Source organism: Mandrillus leucophaeus, unplaced genomic scaffold (assembly GCF_000951045.1).
Source record: "Mandrillus leucophaeus isolate KB7577 unplaced genomic scaffold, Mleu.le_1.0 Scaffold1405, whole genome shotgun sequence".
NCBI classification, from domain to species: domain Eukaryota; kingdom Metazoa; phylum Chordata; class Mammalia; order Primates; family Cercopithecidae; genus Mandrillus; species Mandrillus leucophaeus.
The window spans coordinates 160,059-185,719 of NW_012101372.1; the positions used below are offsets into that span (position 1 = coordinate 160,059).

Consider the following 25,661-nt stretch of genomic DNA (forward strand, 5'->3'; position numbering starts at 1 on the left):
ATGACCAAGGAAGATTTCATGTTGCATATATACTTTTTACTATTTTAAATAGGAGTTAGTGGTCTAGAATATGTTTGAATTTTTATGGCAATAACCTATAAGGAGTAGGTCGGCTGTGGAAGACTCAGTGCTGTGAAGTTCTTGATCAGATGAGGAAAAATGGAATAACCACTACAAGCAGTGTGAATGGCCTTTCACATTAACTCTAACAAAAGGGGAATACAAATATCAGTGAAGATGCTAATGGATAAATGGATTTGACAGTGGGCCATTTACTGGCTTGTATTTTCTTAATGAGATATAAAGCAACACATCAGCTGAGAGAGGAAAGTAAAGAAGAAAGGGGGAAATTTGAGGAGAGTGGGGAAGGCTTATTAAAAAAAACAAAAAGAAGAAGAATGGTCCTTAAGTAGAATAAGAAAGAATTTACTGGTTAGTCAGAACAATATTCCCAGTCTTGGAAGCCCATTTGAGGTTGGTGTTCATTAATTTATTGGAATACAGTTGTGCCCTGTCACGTGATTTTTCTCCAGTTACCTAGGAATAGGTTTTGAAGAGACAGAAAAGAGTGAGAGAAGACAATTAAAAGAAAATACATTCGTATTTTAAATATGTATGTGATGTTAGACTTTAATAGTTATCAAAAAATTTAAAGGAATGGAACATGAGGGTCCAGTTTATTAATTTATCAAAATCAGTAATCACATATAACAGTATCTTATTTTGGTAAGATGCTTCATCTAATTTGGTTCAATAACTTGAAAAGTAATTTGGCAATGTCTAGTAAGATAAAAGTGGTCATAGATTTTTACCCAGTAATTTTAATTCTGGAAATTTACTAAAATAATTTATATTTAGAGAATCATTATATAAAGGTGTTCATTGTCCTGTCATGTGTAATAACAAAAAAAGTAAACACATTTAATTTCAACAATAAGAAAATGATTGAGTAAAGCAAATTATATCCAATTAGTAGAAAATTACGCAGTCATTAAAATTATAATTATGAGACTATGCAGCAAAATAGAATAATGCTTACTGAAGAGAGCTGATTTCAAATTTGTCTGCCTTGTGATAACTATGTAAACCTATGACTATTAAAAATCAAACAACAATAAAAATTTAAAAGCTCTGCAACAGTAAAGGGAATTTTTACTTTTGTTTTAAAATATTTTTAGTATGGTTCTTTTTTAGAATTTTGCTCTTTAAGAGGAGTGTTAAAGGAAATTTTTTTTGGCCTCCTTTTTAAAGACTTTCTGATTATTATGTCTCACATTTTCAAATAAATAATTATTTTACGAGAAAAGGTCAGACTTATTTGACTGATTAGACTTCCACATTATTTGGTAGAAAAAGGAGAAATACCACTTTTAAGTGTTTTGAGAAAAAATTTCAATTTTTTTTTCCTTTCTTGCTGTATTTTTCCTGGAATAGAGATTAAGCAAACTGCCTAAAATTCTAGTCATTATTTTTCATTATTTTCATTTTTATTCATTATCCTGCCCTTCACAGGAACAGTAATGAATCTGCAGGTTGCACCTGCCAATTTCTTGCCTCTTATCCACATGATGAAGCCATGCTGATATGAACACATCCACTATTTTAAAAACTCTTCAGTTATTGAATTATAATTTGGTCTTCTGTTATAAGGATTTTATGTAAGTGTAAAATTTGGACTCAACTTCTGGAAACCTTTTGTTTTCTTAGTCTAAACCTGAAAGATCCTTAATATTCACCCATATGAGAAATAATTATGCATAGTTAGAAGCTCCTAAATTATTTATTAAGGATACCTGGCAGTGCTCTTGCTATTTCTCAGAAGCCCTTTATTGAAGCTTCTCTCTCTCACTTTCTCTTACACCTACACACACAACCCTAAAGTAATTAGGGTTTTTTTAATGAGAATTGCGGGTATAATGTTTATAGTTTCTTTTACAGGGCCAGATACAAAGCAGGCACTCATTGCATGGTTAGTAATGTTATCACTTTTCTGTTATTATTTAGGTCTTCATTTTCCTGACTGTGAGTTCCCATAAGGAAATACAATTTCCACTACATAGAGTAATACCTGTTATCTGGAGAGATTTTAATTGAGCTCATTACTCAAAAAAAACAAAAAACAACAAAAAAAAAACCAACAGATCAGTTGTTTGCCTTTTGTGTTTGCCTTACATCAGTGTTCAATAAAGACTTAATTATTTAGTTATGAAGTTCTACTTTTTGAGAAAGTAGAACAAATTGATATGGTAAAAGAGATGAGAGAATTGTCCATGGAAAAAAAGGATCAACTCACTTATGTGCTCAAAGTCCACCTTAGGAGAACTGCTGTTTTGAAAAACACAAAGAAAAAGTGTAAAAATGTATTGAGTAAGTTATAGTAATTATTTTTAAGAGCTAAGCACAAAATTTCCTGTTGATTTACATATTTGGTACCAACAAAAATCATATGAAATTAGTCATATTAAGATAGAATCTTGAGCTACAAACACATAGTCTAATTTATGAAACATGTCTTTGTTGACTGATAAAAAGTAAGATGGTGAGTGATCTCTGAGTAACAGAAGGCAAAGAGAAAAATAGCCTTTTCTACATTATATTGTACTTCTGGGTAAAATGTTTCATAAATCTAGCTACAAAGCTATATGTTATATAGCTTTTAGGTACCTGCTGTGTCAAAGATTTCCCCTGTGGAGATCTGATTGTGCCAAGGAAGGGATTTGTAAAAGTAATACATATGCCAATATCATTGGCAACCATGAGTGCTAGCAAAGGAGCCTTCAATTCACATTGATGAGCATACTATCCTGTAGTATCATTTCCTTGTGAGTTTTCTGTTTTGGAAAAGGTGAGTAAAAAATGTGTTTTTAACAAGGCTTTATAGACAGAAATAACAATACATCATTTTGAAAACATAAAATGCTTTAGCTAAAGTTAATACAGCATCTTGCATTAATATTTCACCGTACATTAGACATTGCCTACCGCCAATGTTTATGATAATCGTTGCCCTCTGAAGTGGAATCATGCCCATGGCAAACATTAATCTTAAAGAAAATTAAACACAGAAAAGAAATTTAGCATTTAAAGACAGTCTGCTTTGATTTACTCAGTGAGTTCTTCCAAAAACATGTTACCAAGAATTATTGCTTATTGAATTGGAATTACCAACCGTTTTAGAGATATTTAGTTTTTTTCTTCGACATCAATATCGATGAGGTAAAGCAAACTCAAATATTTAGTGGGGACTGCAGAAACAATCATGAAACAAGAAAACACTTGACTTTTTAAATAGACTTTATATTTTAAAACAGTTTTAATTCAGAAAATTTGCAAGTATAGTATAGAGATTTCTCATATATACTATGCCCATTTTTCTCTATTATTAACAACTTATATTAGTATGTTACTTTTGTTTCAACTAATGAACAAATATTGATATATTATCATTAACTGAAGTTCATACTTTCGTCATGATTCCTGGATTTTTACTTGATCATGTCACATTTGTGTTCCAAGATTCCATCAGGATACTGTATTACATTTAGTTGTCATGTTTCCTTAGGATCCTTAGTTGTGACAATTTCTCATACTTTGCTTATTTTTGAAGACTTCGACAATTTTGGATAATACTGGTCAGGTATTTTATACGATGCCCCACTGATAAAATGTGTCTTATGCTTCTCTCAAGATTGGGAGTGTGCTTTTAAGGAAGACCACAGAGGTAAAGAGCCATTTCGTCAACATGACTTATGACTGCTGATGTCAACCTTGATCACATGGCTGAGGTAGTGGTCATCAGGTTTCTTCACTGTAATGTTTCTCTTTTTTTCTCTTTCTGTATTATACTCTGGAAGGAAATCACAATGCTAAGCCAACAATAAGAAGCAGAGTTATGCTCCCCCTCCTTAGGGTAGAATAGCTACATAAGCTGTTTGGAAGTTTTCTGCACTGGAGACTTATCTATCCCGCAGCCATTTATTTATTTAATCACTTGTTTATACCAGTAAGCATTTGTGGACATTAATTTTATACCTGGGGTTATATACCACTTTATTTTGTTGCTCAAATTGTTCCATCTTAACCATTATGAACTCTTTCAGTGGTTCCTGGGCTTCTTTGACATGGCTCAATCATTGTGGGTTTTAAAAATCACTTCCTTAATTTCTCACACTACAAGAAGGTCTATTTCCATCTTTTGTATTTCTTGCCCTGGTTCTAGAATTGGTCCTTTCTCCAGGAAGCTCTAGTTCCTTTACTGGGGAGTAGTATTAGCACCAAGATCGGGGTGCTATGTTTACTCATTGTTACTTTACTGGGGTGTCATTCTTTCTAGGTTGTCTTAGCTGACTGGGTGAAGAGATATGTGTACGTATACTAACAATGTGTATACACATATCTATACTTTTTTATGTGTGTTTCTATGCATATGTACATTAAGCTAAGGATGAGTTTATATTAATGTCTCCAACCCTAATCTATTACCTCATGAATCAGTCTAGCCTTCCTTATCTATAAATTTCACCTTCAACAGAACACTTTACTTCTACAAGTGTGAAAATCAAATCGTAATAACTTTGTTAACCCTTGGGAAGCCATTTGTCTAGCAGAATAATTCCTAAAGGGCATGGTGTATATTGTCAAACTTCAGTTTATAGCCAGCAGCAGTTTTTAACATTAATAGACCTCCATAATTCTGGTTGTGATAAGATGGAGTAGCTGCATTTCTCCCAGGTCTTTTCATTTACCACTAAAACCCTGAAATGAATACAATATATAAGCATAGGAGGCACTGAATAGTGAAAATTGGAAGGCAGACTTACTTCTTGACTTAAGAAATGACATGGCAATTAGTTCCCTGTTTTCTTATTGCCTCTCACATAGCTCAGACAGGGTACCACAGGAGCCTCCAATCTATAACCAATAGACACAGACAAAAAAAGCTCCAAGAAAACTCTGTGCTTCTTAGCCAAAGTATGATAAAATAGATTTCCAACAACAGAAAACCTTTCTGGCAGTATGTACACTTCTCCAGCCAAACACTAATGAAACTATAAGTCATGGTTACACCCATGACCCATGACTTTTATTTCAGAGGGACCAGGTAAGGAGTTGATTGTGCATACCACCCTAATCTTGCCCTTCACAAGCAGGCAGCACTCTGGTATGGTTCAATGGAGAGCTGAGCCTCCACCCCACCCATCAGGAAGGAGACTTAAGGAGATCATGCCAGACAGAGCTAATTACAAATAGACTCCCTGCACACAGCCATGGGGTCCAGTGGGGAACTAAGCCCCCACCTCTACTTGCCATCAGCAACAGGATGTTGCAAGTTGGGGGTAGGAAGCACTGTACTTTCCTTCAAAACCTGGGGTCAGGGGAGACCAGTGAGGAACTAAGCCTCTACATACACCTAACACCAATAGGATAGAATTAAGGTAGTATAAAAAAAGAGAGCTGATACTTCATTTCCCTCTGCCATGGTCCAGGGGGCCTGTTACAGTGCTGAGCCTCCATTCCCATTTGGAGGCAACAACGTGATATGAGTGGTCCCATTCTCCTTGGGAAGGTGTCAGCAAGGCCAAAGACGGAGCTAAACTTCTACCTCACCTGTCTGCAGTAAGGCCGTGTGAGTCAGCGTTCCTCTGTTGCCAGTGTGGTATCAGCAGGGCCCAGTGGAACCTGTACGTTCCCACCTTTGTACTTTTCATGCTACACCCTGATATAGGGGAACTTCCTGCTAAAATTAATAATAAGTTAAAATAAGATCGAGAGTCATATAACACTCATAATGTTCACAATACAACTGAAAACTATTCATTGTACCAAGAACCAGGGAATCACAAAATGAATGAAAAAAAATTATGGTCAGCACACACTAACACCGAGATAAATCAGTTGTTGAAATTATCTGACAGGGATTTTAAGTAAGATATCACATAAATGTTTCAAAAACCAATTATGTATTTCTTGAAATAAATGAAAAAATAGAAAGTATAAGCAACAAAATAGATGTTATAAAATAAAAACCAAGTAAAAAAAAATAGAGCTGACAAATACAATATCCAAAATAAAAACCTTTGTTGGGCAGGCTCAGGAGTGGAGTGGAGATGACAAAGCATAATATCAGTGACCTCAAGATCAGATCAATAGAATTTACTAAACCTGAAAAACAGAGAGGAAAACATAGGCTTAGTGAAGAAGTGAGCAGGATCTCAGGAACCTGTGAACAAAAAATAAAAAAATAACATCCATATCATCAAACTCCCAGAATGAAAACAGAGAGCCAGTGAGATGGAAAAATTATCTGAAGAAATAATGACAGAACAGTTCCCCAAACTGGCAAAAGACATAAACGTACAGATTCAAGAACCTAAGCAAAACTCAAATAGGGTAGACACAAAGATATTCATGCCAAGGCACATCATAATTGAACTTCTGAAATGTAAAGAGAAAGGAAAAAAGTCTGAAAAGCAGACAGAGAGAAACAATGCATTACTTGCAGAGAAACACCAATTCAAGTGACAGCAGATTTCAGATCTGAAACTATGGATGTCAGAAGTATTGGCATAACATTCCTCCAGTACTGAAAGCAAAAAACTGCCATGCACGAACTTCATATCCAGTTTCTTCTTTGGCTTATATTAATGGACTATTAACTAATCTTTCTGTGTCTAGGATAGCAACTGCCCTTCTCCAATAATCAAGCCCCAGTATTTCCAAAGTGACCTGTCTAAAACAAACATCTGATCATGTTATACAAGTAAACCTTTCTATCTTCTTCTAACTTGAACTTTTCTGTTAAAAATCATTCAGTGGCTTTCCATCTTCCTTAGAATTAAATTCCACATCCTTTTCATACATACACAAACCATTCTTTATCTGGCTGCTACCATGCTCTCTGTTTTCTTCTTTTTTTACACCCCTATAAGCACTCTTTATACCAGTTGTATATGGCATTTATTTCTATTCTGTTCCTTAACCAGTCTCTTTCTTTCTACTGTGAATTTGTCTTCTCTTTGACTCAAAAATTTACCTCTACTTCACATTACACATCCATCTCCAGTACTGCCTTCTACAGGAAGACCTGCAAATAACACTCACTTATTATTGGTCCACAGAATGAATTAACACTCTTCTCTCTTTTCCATTGCACTGTGTAATAATTTGTACTATCTGGATGCCCCAATGAAGTAAATCATTGATGGTAAGATAATGATTTTAATAAAGGTTACACTGATGTCTAACTTAATCCTTGGTATACATTAGGTGCTCAGTGAGTGTTAAATGAGTGATGAATTAATGGTCAACTTGAAATCTTAATTTTTCCTTTTTCTTTTACCTAGGACTGTATCAAAGATACAAAATTTTTCAGGAGATTAGAGACTTAGGAACTTTGATTTGATTTAATAGAGGAAAATGTTATCAATGCATTAGTACTTAATTACCTCAAAAGAAAACTGTCAACCCAGGAACTAAAGTTTATCCACTTGGACTTACAAGATAACCTTTAATACCCCACTGCCACTGTATCCAATGCTGTCAGAGGCCACCTATATCTCCCCCTACACTCAGCATTCTAGTGCATACTGATAGAATTGTGCCATCACCTGCAAACATCTCTTTAGGGCAGGCCAGAAGTATGCAGGAGATAACATATCTGGTTGAAACTTTCAATCCATGACAGAGTAGATTTGGAATATAAACACTTCAGCTTTTTCACCCACTGATGGGGATAACCCTGAGGAATGTTCTGCAGGGTTTCACAGGACTCCTCTGAGGGACTTGTAACAGTTCCCCCCAAGAGTAATCTCTTCAATGCTGTGCCTCTCTTGGCTTTCTTTCATGCCTCTATTCTCAATTCCCACTCTACTCTTGAGTTTCCTTGCTCACTTCCCAGGAATAGTTTGAATTCAAATTCTTTTCTCAGGCTCTGCTTCTGAGGGAGATCAGTCTCAGACAATCCCAAATCACTTCTAGTCTCTTAATAGCCCAATGTTCCTTTCAGGGCCAACACTGGTACAGATGCTGAAGGCTGGCTCATGGTCTGTCTCTCCTAGATCCTAATGTTTTCAAACAGATGGAAAAGAATATGACATTAAAGATAGAAAAAATGTATATGATAATGGCCAAGAAGTGGAGAGAATGAGAGATCGTGTCATTTGTTTTCCATAAATGATGAATGACAGTATAGAATTTGTGAACAGATGGTCTATAACAGGTATGAGTATAATTTGAGAAGGTTACTCCTTAGTCACCCAGAAGTCTGCTATTATTGTTTCAGAATCACAGTGTTGGAACTTATTGCATAATTTGATTCACTTTACCCTAATATCCATCTTTCCAAATCTGTCCATCTTTCTAAATCTCTAAGTAGTAGTCAACAGATTTGTTCTCTCCCACCATCTCATCACAAGAAAAGCTACACACACACACAATTTTGTGTGTGATGGCAAAGCTTGAACAGACATTAAAAGTCTCTATAAAATATCCTTCAACAAATTCCAATGTTTATGAATAATTAAGTTTAGTCAAATTAATTTTTTGAAGATCTAAGTGAAGATGGAAGAGAAATCTAGATGAAGATTGAAGAACGGAAGTGAATATTTTAAAAAGACAGAAAACTTGCCTTTTTTGCCCTCTACATCACTGACTAGTAGTCAACAGATTTATTCTTTCCCCACCACCCCATCACAAAAAAGCTACACACAGACATACACACACACACACAACACACACACAATTAATTAACAAAGACTAGCCAGGACTCTTTTGAAGACTCCTTGACTTGAAATCCCAAAATGCAACTTATACTCGCATCACGTGTTTGTCTTGTGAGAATTCATACTTGTAAACCATAAAATTTCCTGAAGTTATGATACTGTTCAAAAGATGGATGCTTGAACATTTGCTTAAAATTTTTAAAAAGTGAAACTTACATGTACAGATAATTTCCCTTTCTCTTACTATCTCCATTTCAGTTTCTTGACTTTCTGAGAAGCTCTGGTTTCCCCAAAGAAGCGATTTCTGATAGAAATCTGAAGGTCATCTCCGAGAAAAAAGAGATCTAGTATAGTCAATGAATTAAAGACAAGAAGGTTTCCAATCAGGTAGGAACACTAATTTTCAAACATTTAATTACCTTAATAGAAGTATGCTGAGAACTGGCTATGGTATGACTATCTGAAAAAATAAGTATCTAACCTACCCTGCAAGGAACCTGTTCACAATCCCCTCGGTGGTTGTGATGTTTATCTGACAAAACCTTGGAGGAAAACTCATACAATAACAGCAGGATGCTTTTTTCTATTTTTAGCTTGTTGTTACTAAGTACACTTAGTGAGCTCCATGCCTGTGGTTTAATCCCAGGAGGTTAGGCCTGTGGCCCAGCAGATTAACCCTTTCAGTGTTTTCTTTTAAAACAAATCATTTTCATAGGTTGTCTCCATGATCCCCTATGGAGGTCATGAAAATTATGGGTCATGATGGCATTTAGTTCTGTAAGAGGAACAATCCTAATGAATGATGTGAGGAAGTTGTCTTGGTTCCTATGGGGCACTTCTCATCTTGGTCTTGGGACAATCAAAGTGAGCGCATATAGAGAGTTGGCAGGGAGGTGAATGGAGCATGCGAAAGGGGAGCTCTGTTTTCATTTATCTATGCACATCAGCATCCCACTGAGAATTTTCTTTTCATTTGCAATTTAAGACCAACACTTGGGGCAAAAGGACATCCCATTTTATAGAAACAAAAGAAAAAGACAGCAGTAACATCATAATCAGCGGCTCATCTTCTCATTTGCAGTTATATTAATATACACTTACTAATGTATGTATATTTAGCACTTGATCCCTAGTCAGTACTCAAAATGAAGATACATAATGAATAGTGGATGAATGAAGGAAAAAAGTTTGTCCTTGTATTGCTTTGTGTGTTGGCTTCTGTAATCTCAGAACCCAGCACTATAACTAACACATAAAATGTGGACCATAAAACTTTTTGAATGAATGAATAAGTCCCCATGATTCTAAGGACAGTTATAAGACCAACACAAAACACATATTTGCCAAGGACTATGACAGAAGTATCTGTGACATGAAAGCCTGAATCTGAGTCTGCTGATATAGCTGACCATTTTTCTAGTTCTGAGACTGCTTTTTAATAATTTACATGTTATCCTTTACATTTAAGCATAGTACCTTCATTAGATTTACTAGTCAATGATTTGGTCTTAGGGAGAAAATCCATCAGATAAATTTCTTAACTATATTACTTGCAAACTTCTTTTTTTCAAATTTATAACTGATACAGTAATTGTACATATTTATGGGGTATAGTGTGATGTTTAATGCATGTATACGTTGTATAATGATCAAATCAGCGTAATTGGCATATCCATCATTTTAAGTATTTATTATTTCTTTGTGGGGATAACATTCAGAATCTTCTCTTCTAGCTATCTTGAAATATACAATGCGTTGTTATTTGCTATAGTCAACCACTGTAAAACATATTTGTTAGAGCATTTTTATAATGACACAGTTAAGGGCAATTTCAGAATCACTAGCTGCTAAAATTGTTATGTATACTTTCCCATGGGTAGTACAGCTGCAGCAGCTATTTCTCTACATTCCGCTGTTGCTATCTCCTGCATTTCCAAGAGAGAACAAAATCCATTTCATTAAAGAAGGAAATGTAAAATTTAGCATAATCCAGTTACCACAAAACCAAAACACTCACACACACTCTCCCAGGTGTGAAAGTGAACTAGTGATCTAAAATAGCACCCTGAAACTCCTTTCAAAATTAGAGGACATTAACTCATATTTGATTATTTTATTCTTTTATTAATTATGATATTCAGATATACTTACTAATAACAATTTTGTATTGTTAGATGGAGCATTAACTATGTACCATTTTTGTCTTCGTATGTACTTATCAGTGAGCTATGAGATTGCCTCCCACACCTTATTCTTTTCCTGCATTCTCCTGGGAACAGGAGAAGTAGCTATCAGTTGTTTTTAAAATTTCTACACAGCTGAAAGACTAGTATCACTTAAATAAAGATAGAAAATTGCCCCAAAGTAGGGAGCTTCATTAAGTAGCATAAAGTTCTCATGTGAGAAAGGAAGAATTTCTTTTCTCATCTGAAAGGTCTCTGAGTACAAAATATTCATAAATAAATATATCTGTGGTTTTGGATTAGATCTCCATCTCTACAATTAATGTCTAAGGGTTATCTTCGGTGACCAGGAAATTTTTATTTTAAAAACATTATTATATAGTATTTGATACATGCAAAGTAATGCATGCAGATCTGTTACATGTAAGTTATGAAATGTAATAAAAACAAGCTCTTGCAAACACACCACCAAAACTGAGAACTAGAATCAACACTGCTGAATCTTTCTTTGTGCTTTTCTCTTTTTTTTTTTTTTTTCTGTCATAAATAGCGTATTTCTGTGCTTGGTTTTATATTAACATTCATTTAATTTTTATGTATTTTTTACTAAGTATGGTATGTTTTGTGTTTTATAAAATTGGCATCATACTTTATTTAACTTTGCTTTTTTTCACTCAACATTATTATGTTTCTAAGGTATACCTATTTTGTTTTAGCTAGTATTTATTCGTTGTTACCATTGTATAATACTATGTTGTATAAATGTAAAAAATGTGTATATTATCCTGTTGATGTTATTTGAGTGGTTTTGGATCTATTATTAACAATATTTTATGAGCATCTATTTTAATGTCTCTTGTTACACACGTGCAAGATTTATCTTAACATGTGTAACTAAGATTAGAACTGCTGGGTAATTGGGAATTTGAATATTCAGCTTTAAAAGATAATGCCAAAATGTTTTTCAAAGTTACTGAATGAAGTTGCAGTCCTATGATTCTACAGCCTCACCAGTTAGATCAGCCAATCTAGTTAGCATAAAACCTCAATTGATCTTTGTGCTGGTTTGCTAGGGCTTCCATGACAAAATACCACAGAGTCTGTGGATTCAATAACAGACTGTATTTTTACACAGGTCTGGAGGTTAGAAGTCCAGAAAGGTGTTGACAGGTTTAGTTTCTCCTGAGGCCTCTCTCCTTTACTTGGAGACTACCGCCTTCCTGCTATGTCATTGCGTGGCTTTCTCCCTGTTTGCACGCATCGCTGGAGTCTTTTTCTTCTTATAAGGAATCCAGTCATATTGGATTAGAGCCTCACGCTTAAGACCTTATTTAACCTAAATGACTTCTTTAAAGAGCCTATCTCCAAATGCGGTCAAGTGAGGACTGAGGCTTCAACATATGAATATCTGGGGAACATAATTCAGTCTCTAATAGTTTTAGTTTGCATTTCTTTAATTACCAATAGGTTGAAAATCTTTTCATCTGTTTAATAGTCACTATGTTTCCTATTCTGGAAAATTGTGAAGAATATCTTCTTTTCATTTTCTATTTATCTTTTCATACTTATTTCTCATTGTTATCAAGTTAAATAGGTTTTTGGAGTTTGAGCTTATATCTACCATCATGCTAATGTTACCTGTTAATAAGAGTCAATTTTCTTAACAAAGAAGAATAAATGTAAAAAGGTTTTAAATGTTGTAGGTCAGCTCTGTTCCATAGAAGTTTCTGTGATAATGGGAATGTTCTCAGTGCTGTCTAACACTGTGTCCATTAGCTTTGTGTGTTTTTGAAAAAATAAATGTAAATTAAATTAAATTAAATTAAAATTTCAGTACCTGGGTCAAACTAGGCTACATTTTAAGGGTTCAGAAGCCACATGTGGCTAATGAGTGAACTGTGCAGCTTTAGATGGTTAGATAATGGACCTCTACTGTCCCAGGATTTTGTCTTTGACAGTGGCATAGTGAGATATTCTATGTAACAGTTATTCTGGCATTAAAAAGAAAAGTTAACTACCATTAGACTCAGCAATCACATTACCGGTTATGTACCTAGTGGAATATAAATCATTCTATTATAAAGACACGTGCATGCAAATGTTCTTTGCAGCACCATTCACAATAGCAAAAACATGGAATCAACCTAACTGCCCATCAATGATAGACTGGCCAAAGAAAATACGGTACATATACACCATGGAATTCTATGTAGGCATAAAAAAGAATGAGATAATGTCTTTTGTGGGGACATGGATGGAGCTGGAGGCCATCATCCTTAGCAGACTAATTCAAAAGGAGAAAACCAAATACCATATGTTCTCACTTACAAGTGGAAGCTAAATGATGAGAATTCCTGAACACAAAGAAGGGAACAATAGACACTGGGGCCTTTTGAGGGTACAGCGTGGAAGGAGGGGGAGGAGCAGAAAAGATAACTATTGGGTACTAGGCTTAGTACCTGAGTGGCAAAATAATCTATGAAACAAACCCCTGTGACATGAGTTTACCTATATAACAACCTGCACATGTACCACTGAACCTAAAATAAAAGTTTAAAAAGTTAACCAAAATGTAAAAAAAAAAAAAAAAAGGATAAAGGAAAGTTAGTTATTTCTAACTTTTCAAAGTAACCTATACAACTACAATTTATATCCTAAACTACTTCTTGACATAAATGTTCACTTTATAGTGAGGTTCATTGTCCCAAAATGGCACATAGCAAAGTATCAAGAGGTATCCTTATTCCTAATATGCTGTAATAAAATGAAGACCTTATCTGGTCTTTAGTGTAATTGGATATTGATCTGTATCAGTCTTCATATTCAAACATATTCAAAATTATCTGCTAGTCCCATGATGGTTGTCTTTGTTTCGTTAAGCTAATATCAACATGTATAAATAAAGTTTTGATTTTTTCTCCTAAAATCTCCTATCTGTCCATGTGGAAATGCATCTCTTACTTTTCCCCCCTCTTATAAGCTCTTCTTACAATTTAATATTCTTGAGTCTTATTTCTCCTACCTCTAATTACTTAGAATTTTATTTTAAAAAGTAAGATATCACTGATAAGCCCCTTTTTAGTCTTTTTATAGATGACTTATAGATGATTGAAAGATATTCCAGACAGTGTGTTAAAGTAATAAATAATACTCGGTACTCAGGAAACCCGAGTCTTAGTCTTCACCTATAAAAATGAACCATGTGAATTCAAGTAAGTCATTTTATATGTAAACTTTATTCTGATTCTAAAATTGTTATGATCGTTTATAAAATTCTGTTTCACTTATGACAAGTCACAAGCCTATAAAGGTTTTAAAATCTATTTTAAAATTATGAAGACTCAAATATTTTCCCCTGAATTTGATATTAAACTGTAATCATTCATCTTCACTTACAGCATGCTGTAGCTGCAGTTAATAGAAAGACAAAATATTATGTCTTAACATTGTGTACTTGTATGTTAAATGAACACTTTTCTTTAAAATCATGTTCTACCTAAATTCTTGATGCCTTTTTCACATTTCCAGTTCCTATGTTGTTACAATCAATCACTTGTAATAGAAAAAAAAAAAAAAAAAAGAATCAGTCTTTTTTTTCTGTTTGCTAAAAGCTCTCTTTGGAATATCAAGTTTTAAGTTATTAATACAACAAACTTTGGAAAATAAGCTCTCATAATTTCCAACATTAATGCTTTGTTTGACTGGCTTTTAGAACACCATACTCTCACAGTTTTCTTCCTTTTTCACTTCACATTTCTTCCTGGTCTCCTTTGTGATGCCTCCATTTCTTAGTGTTTATTGCTAGAGTGCCCTAAAACTCATTCCTGGCCCTCTACAATTTTCTGTCTGTGCACATGAGTTTTATTCTGCCATTGCTTCAATAGGCAGATGACTCTGACTCCCAAATTCATACCTCTAGCCTTCACCACTCACCCAAACTTGAGACTCATAATTTCCATTTCCTACTAAATATCTCTGCTTTATATATGACAGACACTTCAGAATTAGCAAATACTAAGAAATAGTTTACTTTTTTCTATCACTTTCACTCCAACTGTTTCCATCTCCATAACTCATCCATTTGCTGAAGTCAAAAGCTTTGGATTCATCCTTAAACTTTCACTTTCCCACAGTTTCTACATCTAGTCCATGAGAAACTCTTCCACCTCTAACTTTAAAATCTATCCTGAATCCCTCTACCTCTCACCGTCTTCACCCTACTGCAAGCCATCATTGCTTGCCTTACCTAGTGCAACAAGCAGTCTCTTACAGGATCTTCCTCCTTCCCCTCTTGCCACAGCCCTTCTAGTTTATAACCAGTACAATAGCCAGAATAATCTTCCAAAGAAATTTAAACCGGTAACATTACTGTCCAAAACCCCAGCTCCCATCACTTTTAAAATAAAAATTAAACTGCCTTCTTTGACCTACATGGCCTTAGTCAATGTTCATTCTGCCTTACTTTCCAAACTTATTTACCACTTTCCCCCTCACACACTCACCTGTAGAATGTTTTTCGCTAAAAGACTTTTCCAGCATCAGGACCTTTGCACTTGTTATTTTCTGAACCTGGAAGACCTGTAAGATTCCTCAAAATAAGATCTCAGAAGATAGTTGCATTTCATTTTGTGGAGACATTTGGTGAGAGACATTTTGCAAAAGATAGATACATTTTACTTTGGAGGGTATTTACACATTTAGCCATGAGCAAGTTTATTGAATAACAAATACAAAAACGATAGAGTGAAAGTGTGTATTTTAAAGACAGAAATCTGAGGAATTGTAGACATGTGAGTTACACCATAGCCTCAATATTTAATGCATGAGAATCACCCGAGGTGAGTTCCAGACAACCATTTCCACCCATAAAGATTCTGAACAGGAAATCAAGAAGGCCTGGGGACCTGCCTTTTGACAAGGTCTTCAGGTGATTCTGCTGCATATGGTTTTACAGACAACCCTTTGAGAAATACCAAGCTGGTGTATTTGTTCAGATAAACATGGGCTGGTGCAGAGCACCAATGGTATGCAATTGACCAGCACATTATATGAATCCTGAGTGGCCAAAGATGAAGAGGATCCAATAAAGACCACTATAGATACTATCCCAAGCACTCTTAGCATGGAGACTTGAAAATCCATTCACAGACATGAACTGTTAATCATTGAATTGTGCTATATAATTTTTTAAGTTGTGAGGTATTAAAATATTTAGATAAATATTATAAATTTTGTCACCTATGTTATTGTTATAAATGATGCATACATATGTCATAATTATAAAGATACAGAGCATATAGATATAGATATGTAAAGAATATGTAATCTAGGCTTAATTATTTAGCTGATACTGCATATTGTCTTTATAACTTCCTAAAGAACCACTTGTAATATTTTTAGGAAAAAATATTGTTTTTCTCCATTCTTTACCACTTTCCTTTCCTCATCCTCTTCCTTGTCCTTTCCCTTCTTAAACAATTTAGTCCAAAAGCCATTCGATGAGGCCTAGTAAGCCTTTGACACCATGGGCAGGGTGGGTATACAGGGGATTGCAATGGTTGGGCATTGGCTATTAAAGCCCAAGAAGTAGAAGGAGGGTGTCTGCATGGAGAAGCCTAGTGTGAGATATTGAAAGTTATTGGAGGGAGAGGGGCATCTACATGGGGGAGTGGCCACAGCAACCACTCAATACAGATAGTTATAGTCTGTGCTAGTTGGGGAGAATGTTGTATGGGGTAAAAAAGTGGTAGCAACAATAATTTGTTAAAATACAGGGAGACTGATCTGGTAAGTGAGAATATTAAAGACGAAGGTAATCAGTATTTCTCATTGTCTGAGGAGGAAGTTAAAGTATAATATAGGCAAAAGCTAGAATGAACTCTGGTGCTGGATGAAAATGGGGGAATGAAAGTGCTGGTTTTCAATATGTACAGCAAATATAGAATTAAATATAGGTGTAAAGTATATATGTGTGTGACTATAATGTAGATGAAGGTGTTTTCACATGTATGTATGTATGTCTATATACACATAAATCCCATAGCTCAGTCTATTGCAAAGGCCTAGGGCAGCTATTCCCCAATAGCAATGAGCACACCTAGTGTCCAGATCTTGGTGTCTAGATACAATTCTCCTATTGAAGGAACCAGAGCTTTCTGGAGAAATGTCTGATTCAGAGCAGAGAAAGCATAAGATGACCCTAGAACATACTGTTCCAAGAATTAAGAAACATATCAAAGAATGATGGAGAGATGTCAAAGGACACATTGGCCAAATTGAAGGAATTTCCCCTGGGCAAATCTTGAACAGTCTGAGCATCAAAATAAGCAATAATAGAAACTCGTTATAGTTAATTTAATAAAATGGTCAGTGAGTTTATATCAATATAAATAAATTGAATACATTATGTTTGGTGAGAAATAGGATATTTACATAAGCACAAAGTATCTTGCCACAAAATGTATTAATATTAAAAAAGAAATAAATAACTTTACAGTGGAGAGGACTGGCACCTTTTAATCAAATGAGTAAAATTAGTATCCCAATAAGGGTACAAATTAAAAGTTTGCCCAAGTTGTCTATTGATAGAATGTGGTGAAAATAGAGCTTCACTGACTTTCCTGCCAAAGAACTCATCTTCTGAATCTAATCATGAGACAAACACAAACAGCTAAATCCTACAAAATAACTAGTCTGTATCTTTAAAGGTTTTAAGGGTATGAATTTCAAGGGAAATCCAAGAAAAATTACCAGATAAAAGAAATTAAGAGAGGACAACTCAATGAAACGTGATTTCAGGCTAATCCTTTTGTTACTGAGGGCATTATTGGGATAATTGATAAAATTTCAACAAGTCTGAGGTTTAGACAGTACTATAGTAATGTATCAGTGTTAATTGTCAGATTTTCTTGTTAATAGTTGGATATGTTAGTAGGAAGTGTTTGGGGTTGACAGCTTACTCTCAAGTGGCTTGAGAAATAAGCCATTTTTACTGTATTTTTTACTGTCATTTCAACGTTTCTGTGTGAGATTGTATTTAAAAAATTATGAACAAAAGACAAGTCATCCCTGAGTCAGATAATCTTTCTTCAGGCAGCTAGTATAGTTAAAAGCTGTTTACAATGCTAGTCAGCTTCTAGTCTACTGGTGCTAATCTCTCTTGCTAATACCATGTAATTCCAGAAATCAATCTTTCTTTCTTTCTTTCTTTCTTTCTTTCTTTCTCTCTCTCTCTCTTTCTTTCTTTCTTTTTGAGGCTTTGGGATTTTTTTCCTAATGATGTTTGTATTAGTCCATTCTCACGCTGCTATAAGGACATACCCAGGACTGGGTAATTTATGAAGGAAAGGGGTTTAATTGAGTCACAGTTTCACATTGCTGGGGAGGCCTCGGGAAACTTAAAATCATGGTGGAAGGCACCTCTTCACAGGGTGGCAGGAGAGAGAATGAGTGCAAGCAGGGGAAATGCTCAACACTTTTTCAAACCATCAGATCTTGTGAGTACTCACCATTACAAGAACAGCATGGGGGGAACCACCCCCACAATTCAGTTACCTCCCTCTTGGTCCCTCCCACAACACGTGAGGATTATGGGATCACAATTCAAGATGTGATTTGGGTGGGGACACAAAGCCAAACTGTGTCAATGTTTTTTACTCTACAAATATCTATAAAATTAGTAAAGTTCTCTGTATTACAATAAAATCAATAAGATTCATAAGAATGAAAATAAGTTCTTCAAGAATTTTATATATTTCTACCTGGATTCAAATTGGAATAAATGGGCATGAAATTCATAAGAAAAACAAACCATAAGAAGCATTCACACTCACAAACTCAAAACAGTTGAACATGTTTACCCTGTAAGAGGGCGATGGTAAAACAGCAGGGTAACAACTATATGTCCAAACAGAAATGCAACCTTTTAAATCATCCATGTCAGGCCAGGTAACAACTGGGCAATTCAGCAAACAAATTTTAAAAAATTCCTATATTCAATGATTTCTTAAATCCACACTTAGAAAAATGAAAAACTTGTCTTTAACTCTCAGAATCCTGGGCACTTATTAGTTAAAGCAAAGCTGTTGTCCTATTGGCCTATACCTGGTTATAAATAGCAGCAAGACATGAGAACACCCAGGGACACTGAATGGGCTTTCTAAATATAGCTTTTTCTTACTTCAAAGGCCTTTTAGAAGAATACCACACTTCATGAAAACTTGCCTTTTATGAAGGGCACACAGACACTAAGGTCAGCAATTTTTAGACCTCAAAAAGTTTTGAAATATTTCTTTAGTTTGAGAATCCACATTTTGGAGGCATGAAAACTGAAGTGCAGAGAAATTAATATTTTTCCCAGCATCAGATGGCAAGCAAGTACTGTAAAAATTATGGCATTGAATCCCCTGTCTTCTAATCAATTGAATGCCACTTGTAACAGGTTGCAGTAACTGCTTATTTTCATTGCCCTCAACACCACGTTCCTTCTATGCCTCATCCGTCTTGCTTTTGTGAGAGGGATGATAGTATTACCTGCAAGTATTAGCTGTGAGAAATATTTTTCAATTTTGCTTTTTTGTAACTCACTCTTGAAATGCTGTTTCTGTGTTAAAAATTTGTGAGAACATTTTCCTTTCTTCTTTAAATGACTCTGCTTGCATTTGCACTTACAGGTGAATTACTGTATAACACTAAGTATAAAAACACATTTTAGTAGAGGAGATTATAGTTGGAGACAATAAGGTGGGGACTGGAGTTGTCATACCTTAGAGGGAGATGGCAGAGAGAGACAATGTTGGCTGGACCTAATCTATTCTAGCCTTCCTTAACCTATTTATGCCTAGTGTTCCATTATTGGAATGCTAAACTTGTGGGAGTCATTTACATCCCACTGCTCAAGGTCGTCACCAAAGTCTGACTTTTCACAAAAGAAATTTGCAACCTCCGGCATCAATGGGTTAATTGAAGTCCCAGAGTGATTTCTGTTGTTTGCATTGCCACAGGCGAGGGAATACAGAAAGCAACAAGATTTTCGTGTTTTCCCATTTCATGTTAATTTCCTAAGGATTTCTATAAGACTTTAAATATATATGTAAAACAGCTTATTTTTCATTTTCCCCTACTCATTTGCATTTTAACATGTTGATAAGTAGCATTTAAACTCAATAGTTATGCTTAACCCTGTTCTATAATTTCTAAAAGTACTAGGAAGAGTGAGAGAGTGTGTGTGTGTGTGTGTGTGTGTGTGTGTGTGCGCTGCCTTTGCAACCAATAAAATAAAGCTCAGTTGAAAAACAATTATTTTCATGTAGATAATAATCAGATTTGATAGTGGGGCCAGCAATTGGTAAGTTTAAAAGTCACCCTAGGTGACTTATATATGCAGCTGGGTTGAACACCTCTATTCAGATGAAGCACTTAGTTGGAAGTATAGCCAAGCAAGGCTATAATTTCACATTTGAAAACTGTTTTATCCTGAGTTATTTGCATAGTGCTTATTCTATGTGTTTATAGTGTCTTTGGTTGTGTTTTAAGATATTAAAAGTTGGTGTGAATTAAAGAAGTAACATGCAATGATTAAAGCCTAGAAGATAAGCACCAGATCTTCTAATTATCACTCAAATGAGTTTGGTTGACACAAAATATTATGGGAATTAGACACAAACATTGTTAATGCATAATGCTGAAATAAAAAGTCTTATAGTTATGTAAATATGAAAGACATTCTAATTTGTACCACAAGGTAATGAATTCAAGCATTTTTATTTTTAAGTATTTACTTTGTGCCCTGAATTGTTCATAAAACACTTTCCTAAAATTTAGAGTGCAAACTAGAAAATATAAATCTCAAGTAGTTTATATTGTAGTCAAAGGAAAGATTTTGAGATCCTTTAATGTATCAGTTCACAGAAACCTCTTCATCAGATGGATTGGTATTTATTTGTTAAAATTAATGTTTACCATTTTAAATAGCTTCTTGAATATTCCTGGTAATGGAATAGAGTCATAATAACAATTTCTAGTCTTGATAATAGAGTCAATAGTAGAGCTGCTCATATTGATTATAATTTTGATAATATACAACGTGTCATGATTTTTCCAGATAACAACTTGTCTCTTGGCCAAAATAAATACACATATTGTTTATCTTGTTGCCTTATAAATTTTTTTATTTTGTTAATGTTGTGATTTGATCACATCTTTTCACTAATATTTAAAAATAGTTCAGTGGATAATCTCATTTTGAACTGTCTATTGATTGCTATATTCATTATATATTTTATATACATGGGTATATTTCTCGTTAGCCAAATGAATACTTTCTTATTTACACTTACATTTAAATCACATTTCTGTTCTTCAGTATTTTCTTTTCTCTAGAGCCTATTCTACTGACTTAAAATAGCCTGAAAAATTTGAAAATTATATTTAAAACAAGTGTATGGAAAATCCTTCAAATAACTTATAACAGTGTCAGAGAAAAAGAGGATTACACATTGTACTGAAAAGCATTTCATTAATAAAAAGATTAACAAAAAATTCTTAACAACATTCAGACAAGTAATAGCAATGAAAAACGTTAATTATGATACTGAACAATTACATTTGCAAAAAATGCTATATAGGAAATTAACATCTGCAGAGAAGATATTATAAATTGGCAGTGATTATGTGTAGATTTAAAATATGTTGAAACATGGTCATGGCAACTGTTTTTCTTTTTGGCTGAAAAGAGGCATGTTGAAGTGTTTAAGCACTTTTTCAGTTGGAGTAGATATTTAGACACTACAGAAAATGCTTGCAGAATAGCAGATATTAACATGTGTATGAAATATGTGTTTTTAATTAATGCATTGTCATTCATTCAGAAAAGATCACCGAGTTTAACTTAAATATAACATTGTGACATATTAAAATGGCATTCTTAGACTTTCCATGTTGCTGTTCCTTTCGCCTTCACTAAACAGCACTGGCCTCTCATTTATCCAAGTTAGAAATCTGGACGCAATTCTAAAATTGTCAACCTAGAATCCCCTACCTTCATGCTTCCCATTCAATAAATCACTAATTTCTGACTTTCCTATTTCACCAGGCAGTCTTCTCCACTGTACCCCTGTTCTCTTATTCTCATGGCCTAGCGTCTCTGCCTCAACCTGCCAATCAAAGTCACTTCTAGTTCATTATGAGCAGGGTCATTTTTAAGCTTTCCCCCATCCTGGGCAATTGCACTTTTGGAAGCTCCACACTACATTTTATCAAATATATTAAAATGTACCAAATCACATATTTAATATAATTTATTACATAACTAAGTAGGAGATGCATTTTATGAGTTGCAATATTAGTGCTGATAATATTAAATAAACATACTTTTAATCTCAATTTTGCATTTTAAAAAGTACTTTGGAAGCCTTTTTTTAGGTGTCAATATTTTTCTAGGTCTTTCTCAAGAGAGTGTGCTTTTACTATCACAAGGCAAAACAGCCCTGACAGTGAGGCAACTGAATATGAGGACCATCATCTGGATAATTAAACCAGATTTGTGGGAGATGGAATAGGAAGTCTTTGTAGAACAAATACAGAAATCAAGAAAAAGATGGTGGTGTCATTAATACTCTGCATAGCAGATCATAATATTCAAAACCCAGATACTGTTGAGATATCAATAGACTGTCACCCTATGGAGTAATACTTCAAAACATAATGTACACTACTTACATATTTAAAAAGAAATATTGATGGCAAACCATTAACAGAAAATGAAGTAAGTTTATACCCCAATGCAAATATTGGAAAATGGTAACTGTAAATGGTTGAATCACCTACTAGTTTCATGACTTAAGATTTCTAAACCTTTATTATTTAATCTTTAATAGTTAAATAATGAGAATACTATTTTGAAAGAGTTCTTAAGAAATTTAAGTTATATACTCCATATACAAAGAGTGTGATATCTGGCACATATGTGATATTTATTTTTGTTATTGCTATTATTCATAAGGCACTATTAAATCGTAGCAGTTTTGTTATTCTTATGGTCAGTATTATGCCTTGGAACAGACCAGAAAATATTACTGAGCTTGACTATATCCTTTTTGTGATTTTAAAGATGAAAAGTTAATATAAGTTATTTTGAGAACTGTGTCAGTGTTCTAAAATCCTTTGAAAATCTAAATATTTATTTAACATAGGAGGAAAAGTCATAGATAAATGAGAGGTTATAGATTTTAAAAGTATCTTTCTTCCTTGGACTCTTACAGAGCCAGTCAAGGAAAAGATAAAATAAATAATTTGGCAAGTGTTATATAACAAAGAACACCACCAGCCCCAGGCCCTTAATGCGTTTGTGATTTTGATATGAATAAACCCTGCTCCCCTTTCTGACGTCAGTACTGCCGCTGACTGGGTAAGACATTGGTCAAGTCGATTAACCTCTCGCTGCTTTTGTTTCTTCTTTTGTAATGTGCAAGTAATATTACTTGTCACTTGCCAACCAGCAGTACTTCTGCAGCTAATTGACTGTCTCAGCAGGGGTATTGCAAAGATTAGCAGATAAATGATTTATAATCCCTTTGAAATATTAAATAAATGAATAAATGATATAAAAAGCCGTAACAAGAGAACAGAACAAATTATTCTATGCTTTAATTTGCTACTTTTATCTTATATATTTGATGAAAAACTTAAAAGGGGGAGCCATCAACAAAGTGAAAATAGGTTAGATTACTCGGGACTCTAGGTGCTTTCTATTGCTGTTATTTTAAAAAGTATTTTGTTATCATTGTGAATATAAGAAAAGAAAGTGCTAGAGATCATAATTGCATTTATCTTCTTAAGTTTATAAAAAATATTTTATTAGACAGGAAAATGAACTGGGTAAGAATAAGGACACAAGCTCTCTTAGCCTAGTTTTACTATGAAAAACTGTATGACCTCGATCAAGTTACTTACACAAGGAGGATCTTGAGTAAGATAATCAAGAACAATCTACACAATACGTTTTGTGGATTTAGGAGCAAAATACAAAACTCTGTGCCATATGTGGCAGTGGATTTGAAAATCAAAGACCCAGAAATATAATATAAAGAGGTCAACGTGAAAATAATAAATTCTCATATAAGACAGAATTAAATCAACACAATAACAAAGTTATTTATTCTACCTGGAGATGGAGAAAGAGTGTAACTGGAAAGATGAAAAAGATTGAGAAGACCAACAGGAGAATACCAAGAGTATTACATGTGCTGCTGTGATTGGACCTTATTATGAACAGAAGGGATACTGTGAGAAACGAGGCTAGTAAAGTAGATTGGCTTCAAACTCTTAAGGGCCGTCAAAAAATTGAACTGTTTTGTGGGTTCCTAGGAACAACTGAAGATTTTTGAGCACTATTTATGTTTTATAAAGTTAATTCTGCTGACCCTTTAAAGGGTAAATTGAAGAAGAGATTTAGATAAGTTGAGTTGTTAGACTACAGTTGCAACAGTCAAGAAAGAGATGATGAAGGTTGTTGCCAGAAGAATGGAATGAAGAATATTTAAGAGAGATTGAATAGATGGAATTAACTACTGAGTTTTGAGAAATTATTGGATGTGAAGAATTAGTGAGAGGGAGTAATTGAATACAATTCTGAGATTTCTATTATTGATACCTGAGAAAAAAGTGGAGATATAAACAAAATAATAGAAAGAATGAACAGTTTTGTGAGCAGAGGTGGAGATGAAGAAAGCAAGAGATCCCATTTTGAACATACTGAATTTGAGATTTTAAAGACATCCATAGTGGAGTATTCAACAGTCAGTAGAAATTCTCTAGTGAAGCTTTAAAAAAAATCAGGCCCCAGAATTATAGATTTGAGTAGCATCAATCCACAGGTGGCAGTTAAGGTTATTAGGGTAAATGGGATTGCCAGAAAGAGTATAAAAAACAAAAAGGAGAATAAAGACTTATTTTAAGAGATAAGTAGTGGGAAAAGCAAGAAGTACAGGAAGATTATAAAGCAGCCAAAAGACTACAGTAACTACGGCAGCCAAGGGAGAAGAACATTTCAAAAAGAAAAAAAAGACCAGGTGCGGTGGCTCACACAGGTAATCCCAACACTTTGGAAGGCCGAGGTGGGTGGATCACCTGAGGTCGGGAGTTCGAGGCCAGCCTGACCAACATGGAGCAACCTCATCTCTTCTAAAAAAACAAAATTAGTTGGGCATGGTGGTGCATGCCTGTAATCCAAGCTACTCAGGAGGCTGAGGCAGGAGACTCGCTTGAACCCAGGAGGCAGAGGTAGCGGTGAGCCAAGATTGTGCCACGGCACTCCAGCCTGGGCAACAAGAGCAAAATTGCAACAACAACAACAACAAAAAGAACAATAAAAAAACTGCCGTGTAAAATGCTATATACAATTTGATATGAATGACTATTGTGAAAAGACTTGCATTTGGTGAATAATCTGTAGTGATAGTTCCTGAGAAAACAGTTCTCCTTAGATATATGTATAAAATTACAAGGGGAATTAAAAATAAAGCAGTGTAGAGGAAGCAGGGAAAACTAGTATCTACCTCTTTTCCTATATGGGAGTAAATGAAATAAAAAGAGATGAATGTCTTAAAGAACATACAGGATTGATTGTTCCATTGCACTCCAACCTGGGAAACAAAGTGAGACCCTGTCTCAAAAAGAAAGAGAAAAAAAAGAAAGAAAGAGAAAAGAAAGAAAGAAACAGAAAAAAATAAACACCTCTACGCAAATAAACTAGAAAATC

At 34.4% G+C, this 25,661-nt stretch overlaps 1 protein-coding gene across 2 annotated transcripts in view; it reads left to right on the top strand.

Annotated features, from left to right (window-relative positions):
* PKIA (protein kinase (cAMP-dependent, catalytic) inhibitor alpha) overlaps nt 1-25,661 on the top strand; it is a 104,928-nt gene that overhangs the window by 61,015 nt on the left and 18,252 nt on the right. Inside the window, exon 2 of one of the 2 annotated variants that reach the window (XM_011973980.1) lies at nt 8,979-9,107. The exons of the other annotated variant lie outside the window; for it this stretch is intronic. The gene's annotated coding sequence lies outside the window, so the exon portion shown is untranslated. The remainder of the gene's footprint in view (nt 1-8,978; nt 9,108-25,661) is intronic. 2 annotated transcript variants of the gene reach the window in all.